Source organism: Pinus tabuliformis, chromosome 8 (genome assembly GCF_031772625.1).
Source record: "Pinus tabuliformis cultivar Carrire ecotype Pingquan chromosome 8, CPIR1, whole genome shotgun sequence".
NCBI lineage: Eukaryota > Viridiplantae > Streptophyta > Pinopsida > Pinales > Pinaceae > Pinus > Pinus tabuliformis.
Genome location: NC_142294.1, coordinates 1,376,878,443 through 1,376,892,503, shown reverse-complemented (window position 1 = coordinate 1,376,892,503; position 14,061 = coordinate 1,376,878,443).

Here is a 14,061-nt window from a genome sequence, read left to right as displayed (position 1 = left end):
CCCAACCCATGCTAGAACATGATCTACCTCTCGAGTTGGAGGAGGAGGATGAGGATGAAGTCTATTCTGCACCACTGTGTGCAGTAGAAACTGTCATGGGGGGGAAGCCCAGAAAGAACCTTGAAAATCAACTCATCCCTATCCACCTCCTAGGAGAAGGAACTGTGCACCTTATTGAGAAAACATTTAGATGCCCTCACCTGGAGCTATAAGGATATGAATGGAGTGAACCCTTTAGTTTGTACTCATCACATTTACATTAAGGAATATTGCAAACCAGTCAGATAGCCTCAAAGGAGGATGAATCTAGCCCTTAAACACATTGTCAAGGAAGAATTGCAAAAGTTACTGGATGTAGGATTCATCTACCCCATCTCTGATAGTGAGTGGGTCTCTCCTTTGGTGCTAGTGCCAAAGAAAAATGGTAAGTGGAGGATTTGTGTCGATTATCGAGAACTGAACAAGGCCACTAAAAAGGACTATTTTCCTTTGCCTTTCATAGATCAAGTGTTAGATGGTCTAGTGGGGAAAACGTTTTTCTCCTTCCTAGATGGGTTTAGCGGGTACAATCAAATTCAAATTAGCTTGGAAGACCAAGATAAGACCACCTTCACTTGTCCTTGGGGTACCTTTGCATATCGAGTCCTTCCTTTTGGCTTGTGCAATGCTCTCACCACTTTCCAGAGAGCAGTATTGAGTATATTCTCTGAACTGGTTCATGATGCAGTGGAAATATATATGGATTATTTTACTCCTTATGGTTCTAACTTCCAGGAAGCTTTATCTAACCTAGGAAAAGTTTTGGAAAAGTGTATTGAAATGAACCTGTCCCTTAGTCCGGAAAAATGTGAATTCTTAATGACTGAAGGGACCATGCTAGGTCATGCAATATCTCAACAAGGATTGCAGGTGAACCCCAACAAAATTGGCATCATCCAAAGGGTCCCACCTCCTCAAAAGGTGAGATATGTCTAAAGTTTTCTAGGATTAGCATGATATTACAGAAGATTCATTAAATATTTCATTAAGTTAGCCTCTTCATTGTTTGTTGTTTTGGGAAAAGATGTCGAGTTCATATGGACTGAAACCTATCAAGAAGCTCTAGATACCTTGAAAAGAAAACTTGTGACTGCGCCAATTTTGAGAGGCCCAAACTGGGCCCTACCTTTCCACATTCACACCAATGTCTCGAACAAAGTAATAGGAGCAACCTTGGGGTAGATTGATGAAAAGTTACCTTATGCCATATACTTTATAAGTAAAAATTTGTCCAAGGCAGAGTTAAACTACACAGTCACTGAGAAAGAACTCCTAGCTGTAGTGCATTCCTTAAATAAGTTCAGACATTACATCACAGGATATCAAACCTTTGTACACACCGATCATGCTACAATTAGGTATTTAATGAATAAACCAGATGTAAATGCTCGCATTATTATATGGTTTTTTTTATTACAGCAGTTTGATTTAACCATTGTTGATAAGCCTGGTAAAGAAAATGTTGTTGTTGACTTTTTGTCTAGAATAGATTTGCCTGCAGGTAAGGAAGGAATGGTGGATGATCAAATGCCAAATGAGCACCTATTTTCTATCTCAGTACTCTCTCCATGGTTTGCTGATATAGCAAATTACTTGGTTTCAACACAGTTCCCACCGTACCTGTCCTCGAAAGAGAAAAGCAAGATCGTGAGTAAAAGTGCCCCTTTCACTTGGATTGGGGGAAATCTCTTCAAACTTGGCCCAAATTAGATCTTGAGAAGATGTGTCAGGGAGGAGGAAGTTTTTGACATTCTCCTAACATGTCATGACAGGCCTTGTGGAGGCCATTTTGTAGCAAAAAGGACTGCCTTCAAAATCTTGCAAACAGGTTACTATTGGCCCACTCTTCATCAAGATGTGAAGAGATATACCAGCCAATGTGATCACTTCCAAATGATGGGGAAACCTACTCCAAAGGATGAGATGCCCATGCAACCTCAAGTGACTTTTGAGCCATTTGAGAAGTGGGGCATGGACTTTGTAGGTCCTATCAACCCTCCTTCAAAACAAAGGAAATACATCATTGTGTGCATTGATTACTTGAAAAAATGGGCAGAGACAAAAGCAATCAAGGCAGCAACAGAGGAAAAAGTAGCTGAGTTTTTAAGAGAGAACATCTTCTATAAGTTCAGGTATCCAAGAGAACTGGTTACAGGACTTCCACCCCTTACCATGCACAAACCAATGGGCAGGTGGAAGTCACTAGCAGAGCTTTGGAAGGAATTCTGACCAAAGTAGTGAGCAGCAGCAAAAAATATTGGGCAGATAGATTGGTTAAGGCCACCTGGGCCTACAACACCACATGGAAGACCACCACTGGGTTCACATCCTTTGAACTGGTCTATGGGAAGAAGGCTTTGCTGTCAATAGAATTTGAATACAATACACTAAGGATAGCAGCTCAGCTGTACCTAGACCTCAGCCATGCACCAAGGGAAAGGTTACTCTAGCTCAATGGATTGGATTAACAAAGATTGCAGGCCCTTCTCCACATAGAGGTAGTCCAGCTTCAAAGGAAGATATGGCACAACAAAAATATCAAGGAGAAGCAATTCGAAGAAGGAGATTGGGCGTTGCTCTATGACTCAAGGTATAAAGATTTCAAAAGCAAGCTGAGGACAAGATGGCTGAGACCCTACACTATAGAAAAATGCAATGACAATGGTTCAATTCTGATCAGAACCATTGATGAGGAAGCCATCCCCATGCTTGTCAATGGACATAGGTTGAAAATTTACAAGAAGCCCCTCTCCAAGCGAGAGTTCATTGAAGATCTGAACAAGACAGTGTTGGTAGTGGAGCAGGTCTCAGCCTCCACTCCACCCACTCACTGAGAAAAAAGAAAAAATAATAAGGACTCAAGTGAAAACCTCTATGAGGCGCTTGAGTCCCATCATTGGGTTGAAAACCTCTTTTGAGGCGGACTAACAATGACAAAAACAAAAAAAGAGAGAGAATAAGATCCCTGGGTGAAAACCTCCCTTGGAGGCACCTAGGGCAGGCATGTAGGGTGAAAACCTCCTGGAGGCACCGAAGTTGTCTTTTCAGGCAAAAAGATAAAAAATAAAAAAAGAAAAAAAAAGAGAAACTTGACTTTTAAAATGCATTGCAGGTTATAGGAGGACCACAGGAAACAAGAGGAAATGCCACAAAGCCTATTACATGTCCTCTATCCTCTTCTCCATCATTTCTGACATTTTTTTCCACCTCTCTGTGTTTTTTCTGAAGACTGTGTATCCTACAGGAGGCCCTGTGTGTTCTACAGGAGGCTCCTGTAGAAATCACAGAGAGCCCGAAATAGCTTTTAAAAACAGTTTGAGGAGCTGGGGATTTTCCTGGAGAGCATGTAGGCCATCCTACAACTATCCACCATCCTAACCCTCCATCCCACACCTGCACCACCTCATTTCCATTGATTTCTTTCCTTCCTGCAGCAAAAACACAGAAACCAGTTTTAAAAAAAATAAGGAAATAAAAATAACAGCACCTCCACAACTCACCTGCAGCTTACTAAATACCTCTCCATTTCCATCAGTATCTTTAGTAGCATCCTCATAGCTCCCAGCACAAGGAATCAACTAAAAATTTTAGAGGGAGAAGCAACTACATGAGCTCTGTAGGATTCCCTATAGCACTGATCCTCTTAAAATCAAGCTCCAACAGTAAAATAAGTGCAGCCACAGGAATGCAGAGGATGTCTGAAGCAAGATTCAGCTAAAGGGTACCTGTACAAAACAAATGAGCCATATATCAAGGAGAAAAAAGCATAACAGCAGAAAGGATATAGGCATGCAACCACTGAAATCTGAGCATGCAACAGCAACATAACCAAGCAGCACCACAGCACGAACATTCGACCTACAGGTAAGTGTTTAACCCTCTCCTCTATTGCATCTGTATAATTCAAAAATTGCATGAATGAATGAGATGGTTAGGATTAAACCAGAAAGGTGGCCAATTAACTGGCCACCCACATCCAGTTGAACTGCGCTCATTTGGAGATCTCACCGCACGTGCGCCTAGTCAACTCACAGAAAATCCAAAAGACAGGTAGTGGTGGATGTATAAAATTGATGCAAATAATGGGAAGTGATTGCAGGCAGAAGTTATAAGGAGTCATGATGACATGGCAGTGGGGACCAACGGTCTGAATAATGGAAATATACCCTTTTTGCTAACTCACATCATCACCGGAAATATCTAATAATAAACATAAGTACTCTCCCTCGAACTCCTCCTCCACCTTTGCTTCCATTTCATCATCATCCTCGTAGCTGCAGCAAGCTCCATACCACCTTCATAGCCTCAAAACCATCATTCTCTATCGTTTTCAGTCCACCTCCTCCTACCAGGGTTCTACAGGAGCATTATCGGGTTCTACAGGAGTAGTCACAGGTTCTACAGGAAAAAACATGCGGTTTTCGCTCAAATTAGAACTTGAAGAGGTAGGCTCTGTACAAACCCGCCTTGGATATTCATATGTGCAAGGAGTGATGCAATTTTAAGGAAGAATTAAACCTAAAAAAGAAGAGGAATTTCATTCAAAAAATTCTACCTGTTTCTTGAAAAAGCACAATTTTTCTCTATTTTCTTGTTTCTGCGAAAATTCTTGTCTCCTTCTCCACCTGAGGTATTCCAAAAGGGTGCAAGAAAAACGAAAGGGGGACTCATGAGGAAGGAGCCCATAAATTCAATTGGGCTCCATGAACATCCTGAGGTAGTAGCCATTTTCACCAGAGCCAATTGGATGCCATTTTTCAAAAAATTTAGAGGGTTTGATGAAGTGGCTCAGGAGTTTGCCCTTTCTTTGGTACCCCACTCAAAGACCCATGCCATTGTTACTTTCAGAGGTCTCACCATGGAAATCACCCTAGACTTTATCAGTAGGGTTACCAGTCTTCCACTTGGAATACCTTGGAGCAAAGATGAGAAGCCACAAGGTCAAGTTGCTAAGAAAACTTTCTTCCAACCAGATGAACATCCTGTACAAGACAAAAATGGCATTAGAAGAACAAGCATACCTTACCCTTGGGATGAGGTCAGTTACCAGATCATCAAGTGAATTTCATGTGAAGGGAGGTATAGCATAGTTTATGGCTACCATTTTAGACTTCTTCATGAACTGAGATATGACATGGACACTCCCACACCTCAAAACTTAGCATTCCCTATTTTCTCCTACAGTCCCTTATAGACTCCAGCATTAAGTTGAAGGTAAGAGGTCCAGATCAATTAGCTCACCATGGACTGATTAAACTGTTGGTGGAGGAAGCCCTCCACACCTTCACAATCCCCATAGCCTGGGAAATCTTCAGAAATATGATAGGAGAAGATGATATAAAGGCCCTCGCATATGACCTTAGTCCTTCTGAAAGTGAGGGGGAAGAGCAAAAAGAGGAAGATGAGGATGAAACCAAAACAGGGGAGGAAGAAACCAAAACATAGAAGGAAGAGACTAAAACAAAGAATAAAAAGACTAAAATAGAGAAGAGAAAGGTTAAAGAAGAGAAGGAAGAAGCTAAACAAGATGAGAAGGAAACCAAAATAGAGCTAGAAGGAACCAAGATAGCAGAGACAGAGAAGACAAAAGAAGAGGAAAAAGGGGCAAAGAAGACAGAAGTGTCTCCTGAGACACTAGAAAGGGAGGCAACAGTTGTTCTTGCTACGCACAACACCCCGGTTAAGAGGAAAAGGAAACCATCAATGTATTTCAGGGCTCGAAAAATCACAAGAATAAAAATAGGGAAGCCACAACCATCCTTAAAAGAGCCTATCATAATTGAAGATTCCCCTACTGTCAAAAGGGAAGAATATCCCTCTAAAACCCCCATCACTTATGAAAGAGGAAGTCCTAGATCTTCCACTTGGAAGGAAAGAATAAAACTACAGGACTCAAAAACAGTGCTACAGGAAGCACAGACTGCTCTACAGGAGACCCTAACAAAGCTACAGGAGACCGAAAAACTTGAGAAAAGGGCAGAAGAACACACCAAGGGGAAGGATGAAATAGAAAAGACATAAGAACCTGACCCCAAGCCTAGTTTGCCTCTTATTACAACCTTCTTGAAGGGGGAAAAATCATTCCACAGAAATTTGCAGTCCCACTTTTCTTTGAACTAGAAAAAGAAAGGATAAGGAGCCATAGATGGATGTAGATCGCCAATTCAAAAGGGGTGGAAGACATTGGCCACATGGAGAGTAAGCTTAGAGAGATGGGCAGGGAGTTAAGTGATGTAAGACATAGAGAGGCAATCAGAAGATCTCACTTAGAAACAGAAAATGAGTTGTTAAGGAAACAACTGCAAGAAAAGGAGACACAATTGGCATGCATGGCCAACTGGTCTATGGAGGTGCTACAGTGCAGGACACCAGCAAAAGCATATGGAGTATACCTCAAAGACCAATGGTTGTAGTTTCAGATCAAGACTTTGGCACAAAGAGGCACCATGCCTTTCCAAGATTATAAATAGTTTACAGACCTATGTGACCAAATTTCAGCAGAAGACAAGGCAAAGATAGCAGAGTTTTATTTGCATAACTAGCCCTCACTGATATGAACCTATGGGACCCCAATGTTAGGCTAGGGGACTTGCAACTGATGGCCATGGCATAATGGATGAATCACGAGGAGAAAAGGGAAACGGAAATCAAAAAGTTGATGGCAAAAGAGCAAAATGAACCCTTAATGATCCGAGCTGAGCTAGCAGACCCCATGGCTCTCATCAGCGTCCACCAACTACTTGCAAATAATCCTCAAAGTGCCCCTAAGTATATCAATGAGCAGGCCCATGCCATTGAACATTTTGAAGACATGGAAAGATTACTTGGGGAAGATTGTATTCATGCTTGTATGAGGAGGTGGAACACTCTCCCAGACAGTTTGCAAATAAGGGAGTATCACTCCCCAACAAGGACGAAAGAAGCATTATGGTGAGTGCCACTGTACAAGTGCTCTATGTAGAGTTTGAAGGCCAATTGGATTGGCGTCAAATTGAGTCCTCCACTACTGCTAGGCCTACTGGAAGGTGCAAAACAAGAAGAAGAAGAACAACAGTGGGAAGAGGTGGACAGAAAGGTAGGATTCCATGATAAGGAAGAGGATCTCACATCAAAAGCATGGGATGTCAAGGAGGCCATCAGGGCCATTAAAGATGAGGAGATGGACTAGTTGCTCAGAGGATGAGCAACACATTCAGTAGGGGGTGATGATGAGCCCCATAAATGGGTAGTTATATGGGCTCATTTGGCCTCCTAACTTAGCTTAATCCACCATTCTCATTAGTTTATTGCATTTTTTTTATTATATTTATGCTAATAGAGTGAGTTGGGTTAGACTTCATTATGTCATGAAGTCTAATGTTTGAATTTTGCAGATTTTTGGTCAATTTTGAGACAAAGTCAAAGGTTTAATGAGCATTTGGCAGCCAATATTCGAGGAAGACAACGGAGAGGATTTATAGGAGGGTGTCCCCCTCATTGACGACTTCCTACTTCGAATCCACCTTCAGAAAGCTCAGAGCACAAGAAGCCACATCAATGCATCAAAGAGGCAGCCAAGCAAGTGAAGGTTAACTGTTGTCTATCTCAAGTCCTGGGAGTCGAGCCTCCCTAATTTTAAGGGAGCTGTTGAAAACTCTAGTTGTATAAGTAGAGAGGCCTAGGACTTCATTAGGTTGTTGGATTTTAGTCAAATTTTCTCACTTTTTTTGTAGCTTTTGCTCAGCTCATTTTGAGCTTACTTTTGTGGACAGTTTCATGTAATGTGACTATTATTTTGATAATGAAGATGAAATATTTTCTGAGCCAGCACTGAGTTACCTCAAAGGGCTAAATCTCTTGGGTTAGGGCCCAACCCAGGATGCCCAACACCTCTTGTTTTGTATTTATATATTTTGTTGTAGTTTATGAATTAGTTGTTGTTAGATAGGTTTCTTCCTTGGTTAGAATAGGTTTCTTTTGGTGATTTACATAGCTATTTCCATTTTAGTTTGCTTAAGTAGGTTAAATAGTGATAAGAGAAAGATACAAAAGGGCCATCAACAGAGCCTTGACCTCCTTTCCTCCCTTTGGGACCATGAACTGAGGCCAAGACCCTCTTGTTGCCATAAAAACACAGATTTGCCTTCTCCATGCAATTTCTAGTGTTGTAGTTTGATTTAGAGGTTAATGCTTTGCTTCAGATATGTTTTTTCATGCTCATTTCTATTTCGACAATAAATATCCATTCATTCTTTCCTCTCCATATGGCATTGTTCAACATTTTATTTTCCTAGATTAGAATTTAGGTTAACATGAGATACAGTTTTTTTTTTTTTGGTGCAGCTAGTTTCTTTGCTTTCTCAGTTTCAGTGTTTGATTTGCAGCTCTCTTGCATTACATCTCTGCTCATAATATGTCAACAAATCAGCCACCACCATCTCTTTTCTACATGTTCCACAGGTCATTCACAACCCCTCATAAATCTGCCCTAATTTTCTGCACTTTTCTCATAATATTTCCTCCCTTTCCTTGAACAAATCCAACCACCTCTCTCTTTCCTAATCCTCCCTAATGAACCTCAGACACCTTAACACATCCTTCTAGCCCTCAACAGCCCTTTCCAACCATCTTCCCACCTACAAAACCTCTAAAACAGTTCTTGGTATCCTCCTGTGGATCCCCTGCAGCCTCCTGTAGAAATTCCTCTAGGTGACTTCTTGAAGTCCAATTGTAGGGAAGGCCTCCAAAAGGTTACTAGAGGTCTCTTAGGACCCATCCACACCTTCCTACACCTCTGAAAACTCCAAAGTTTCCCTACATCACCACCTAATTGCTACCACATCCGCAAACAAATAAATTACTTGCATGACAATTTCACATAAAATACATAAAACCCCAAAAGATGTTTTTTTCTCATTTCCTCCTAGAAATAGCTTGAATAGATGTTGTTTACTTCCCAAGTAGGTAATGGCATTCATTTTATGGTTTTTCATCTCTCTTTCTGCAAAATTAAGGTTAGTTGGTTAGTTGGAGTTTGCTAGGGTTACTTTACATTTTAGTCTTCTTTTCCTTTCTGCAAGTAGGGTAGCCTCTATAGAGTGAGCTTTCCTCTCTTTCATTACACATAAAGCTTCTTCTAAAAATCATAGAAGTTGGCTTGATCTCCTAGTGATCTTGCGCCAGCTGACTAAGTGACAGCCTGTAGTAAGAACTAGTACTTGTGCATACAGCACCGTCGCTTCCAAGTTTGTTACAAACTACCGAGTTGATAAAAGTAAAGTAGGAAGCCCCAGGAGTTGCAGGATTATTGCTGTAATACTAGTGCTCACCACAAAACAAATCCTGATTTCTCCATTCTTCTTTCTTACTACCACAAGGTTAGTTATCCACTTTGGATACCTTAGGGGAATTATGATCTTGGCATCGAGCAGCTTCTTGATTTCCTTTTCAATCAAAGGAAATATGAGAGGGATGATAGGTATTAGTTTTTTCTTAAAAGAGATGGTGTTTTTCTCCAGTGAAATATTATACTGAATGACTTTGGTGTCATAGGTCTTAAGATCACTGTATTCCCAAGAAAAAATATCAGCAAATTGTTTCACTAGGGTGCAATATGTAGAACTTTGGGCATAAGACAAATGAGTGGATAGATTTATGTACTTTGGATGGGCTGGGCTCCCTACATTATGTTTATGAACATCAGACTCATTTTCTTTTTTGGCAGGCTTATAAGGTACATCATTATGGTCAAACAGCTTCTAGGGGCACCAATCCTTTGGGTATATGGTTACTAGGTAGTTGAACAATGTTGTCCTGACCAATCTTGTCCTTTAGCTTGGACTGGATACATTCTTCAATGGTTTCGTTTTCTTGGTCGATGTGCATTTCAAAAAATTCATCAACGACTTGTAAAAACCTATTAATTTCATCATGTTCTTCAAAAACCTTCCAGTATTTGATGCTGTCAGGCAGAGATGGTCTATATGTCACCTGAACTTCATAAGTCAATTTAGGAGGCAAAGGAGGAATAAACGTGCTAGCAGAGACAACAAGGGAATCAACAAGCTGGTTCTTCATTCTCAGGATGTAAGAAATGTTGAAATAATAAAAGAGTCCTTGAGCTTCCATACCTCATCTCTATATGCTTTCAGCCTTGGATGTTTTGCTTGGAAAGTTTTGTTGACCTGCTGAATGATAAGGTCTGCATCTCCAAACACCTTCAAACCTTTGATGCCCATTTCTTTAGCGGCGTTTAAGCCCAATATCAAAGCTTCATATTCTGCTATGTTATTTGACCTTAAAAGTTAGCTTGAAAGATAAATGAATGAATTCTTGTGTGGGGAACACAAGGACTACAACCCGCCCCTGCAGCTTCTTTAGAGAAAGTTCCATCAAAGAACATGTCCCAAATTTGTGGGCCTTCTTCCTCTGTGATCTGGAAAATTGGTTCCTTAAGTTGCATGGAGGTCAATTGAGATTCTTCAATCTGAAGAATACAAGCTCGAAAATCAGTGCCGACAGCATAAATGGGATGATTAGTGGGATTCCTTTCATCACTGATGATATAAGCCAACTGAGATTCTCTGTATAATCTCCTACTCTCACCTCCAAATACTGGGACAGTAGCGTAGGACAGATCATTTTGCAACGTTCCACCTAATCTCTTGATTTGGCCTCTGGAAAGCAACATGCCAAACTTGGGGGGTACATCTGCTATCACAATATCCATCATCATGCTCTTCATTGGAATTTCAGATAAGGTGATGGCTAGGTCTTTGATTAATCCTAGACATTTCACTTTCCTAGAGTCAAAAGAAAACAGGTCGTGATAAGGCTTGGTAATGTCAAGACCTAATTCATCCATGACAGCCTTGGGCATTAGATTATGGCTGGCTCCAGTGTCTAGAAGGTAGTAGTGAAGGATTTTGTCATGAATAATCAGAGAGACATAGAATGATGGGGAGATGTCATCATGATTTTCAATCACTGGGCTAAGGACAACAACTGGTTTGTCATCTTGCAGATTTACATAGTCAGTGGAGGCTTGGATGGCTTTAGGCTCAAGGTCCTCGAGGATAGATCTCTTGAAGGACTCATTCTTCACTAGTTCGATTAGAGGTATAGGTATGCTTAGCTTCTGAATTTATGATTCAAAACTAAAAGGAGAAGGAGACTTGTCAAGGCCCCTTACCTCGTGAGTTGGAGCTTTGAGGATGATGGGATCAATTGCTGGTTGTTTCTACTTTTTATCTTGTTGTATTGCAGGGACAACAACTCTTTGAATAGAATTTTCCTTGGCATTATTCATTTTTTACCTCAGATCATATCTGAGCCGATCTTCAGTTTGCAGAATAGCTTCACCATCCCATTCTTGGCTGATCTGGTCATTGAATAATGATTTTTCATAGGCAGCTAAGGTAAAAAAGGAGGCATTACCTTTGTCTTCAAGACAATGGATATCATCATCTTCTTCAAACTGCTCTTCTTCCATGTCTACATTGTAGAAAGGGGTCTTTACCCTTTGGTCTTCATTGGCATCTTTGCTTCGTTGCAGAATCTGCAACTGCTCATTAGCTCTTCTATATGGATTTGGATTTTTGGGAGCAAAGGTATTAGGAACTCTTCCTTTCCCAGGGTGCTGCTCAACATTTAATTTGGAGATTTCAGAGGCTAATGACTCTATCATCTTAGTCATTTTATCTATCTTGGGATCTAAAGATGATGAAGACTCGCCCCTCTGTCTCCTTCTATCAACATTTCCCTTGAGCTTTTCTGCAGCCATGATGTTTGATTCTACTTCCAAGGTTGCATCCTGCATATCAACCAAGGTAGCACATCATCTCTCCCTCAACAGTAGACATAAGTCTGCATCAAAGACGTTGGCATAGGTGAGTTTAGCAGAGGTAGTTGTGGGTTTTACTTCAGCTGATATCTTGTTGTACATACGGTTAAACCTCTTATTAAAATCAGACAACTACTCACCATTTTCCCTCTTTATGTTCCCAAACTCGGTGTGGTAGTAGAGTAGATCCTTCTTATCCCCTAGTGCTTTAGGAATGCATCATCTAAAGCCTCAATATCTGGTATAGAACTTGGGGTTAGTTCTCTGAATCATTTTCTAGCCTCTCCATCTAGACTTTGGACAAAGACTCTCATCCATACATCATCTTCACTAATGTCCAAGTTATCAGCATAGCTATAGAATGATTCAAGATGTTACTCAACTGAAACAACTTCAGTCCCAGTGAACTTAGGCCTATACTTTTGATATTCTCTAGTAGGAATGGCATTCAAAGAAATGGGTAGTACTAGAGGTCCATACCTAGCAGCTATGATTCTTTCCATTTTGGTAGGTGCTTGTGGTCCTACAATAGTTGTGGTGGCTATAAGGGTACTGGAAGTCTGAGTGATAGAGGGCTAAGGAGTGACTGATAGGACTAAAGGAGTATGATGGATAGGAGGCGAGGTTTCCTTTGGGCATACAACAAAAGGAGAACCTAAAGAATAAGGAGCTTTATGAATCTCTAAAAAAATTTCTTCACTGCTAGTATTAGATGCTATACTCTCAACATGTATTTGTTCTATTACAGGCCTTTTTGAAGAGATATAGAATATTGTTTAGAACTACTTGAACCTGATTCTTCTTTCTGCAATGCCATTCTTTCTTTGATTATTTTTTCAGGGTCAGATACTGGGTCAACTTGTGGCTTCTGAGGATTTCTCCGAGTATGCCTCACAAACTAAGCCAGAACTATGAAGTGGAGTTGCCAAGAGGTTCGTCCTCCAGTAGAGTCGCTAGATAGATGATTACAACCAAAAAAGTGCCCAGACTTTGTCTATCATCAAAGCTGGATCTGTGTTGTCTCCCAGGGAAGTTGAGCTTCAGTCTCCTCTCCCCAGCAACGATGCCAATTATGTTATCACTCCAAGAAACTCTCCTAGGTCGTAGCTCAGAGATGCCTGGTAACATATAATCTTCAATATTGTTCTCTGAACTATTGGAATGAATGATGGTTTGGATCAAGTCAGATGACTGTTTCAACTCTATTTTCACTCAAGACATGCATGAACACCTCAAATTTACAAGGCTTTAGACCACTAATGCTCAATAGTTTATAGATTCAATCGATAAATGGAGAATATTGTCTGTACCAGGAGATATATACATAAACACATATGAATGGCTAGCTACAGAAAGCAAATGAAGCTTGCAAATCTAATTTATCAATACAGAGATAAGATGACAGTTATCTGGCATTAGAAACAGAAGAAAACATGAATAACCTATTCAAGTGCAAGCATAGAACAAAAGAGAAAATGGGAATTGAACATGTAATAGCAAAAGAAGCTTATATTTTTGGAATGAAGATGAGAAGCTAGAGGAGTAGATTCTCCACAGTCTCCAAAAGTTGAACCCTTGTTACTCTAAATGTTCAAATATTTATAGGCCTTTTACAATGCTCTCGAGCCTTCTGAGGCTCAAGAGGTCTTAATATATCCTCTCTGTCCTTTTTTTAACGACTTGATGCCATGACCAGACACGCAGGATCTTGGAGGCCTCTTTTTCTAATAGTAGTAACCAAATTCTGGTAAATGTGTTGCGCTGTCAGGTGGCTCGCTTGTGCCAATGATGCTCCATGACCATTTGTTGGTTTGGATGTGTTGCACTATTGCCTTTCCCCTTCTGACCTTTCTGTCTCCTGGTCTCTATCTCCCGGCCTCTGTTCTATGATGGAATGGGTCTTCGGGCCTTTGAAATCCTCTCAAGTAATAACAATGATTGTTTTCTGTTTTATACAGAAAAACGTTGCAACACTGTGAAATCCCGCCAAGCTCTGTTTATTTCGGACTTCAAAAGTCCTTAAACATTGTCTATTCCTCTATCAGGTCCGTCCTTATCGCTATCGCAAGTTGCAAATGGCCTATTCCCTTTGTTTTTTAGAAATACATCAAAAACATTGGAAATGTACATTAAAAATGGCTCATGACGGACTTCAAATACTATATATTTTCCTTGCCAAACCCTTTCGGGTTCGGGTCTTG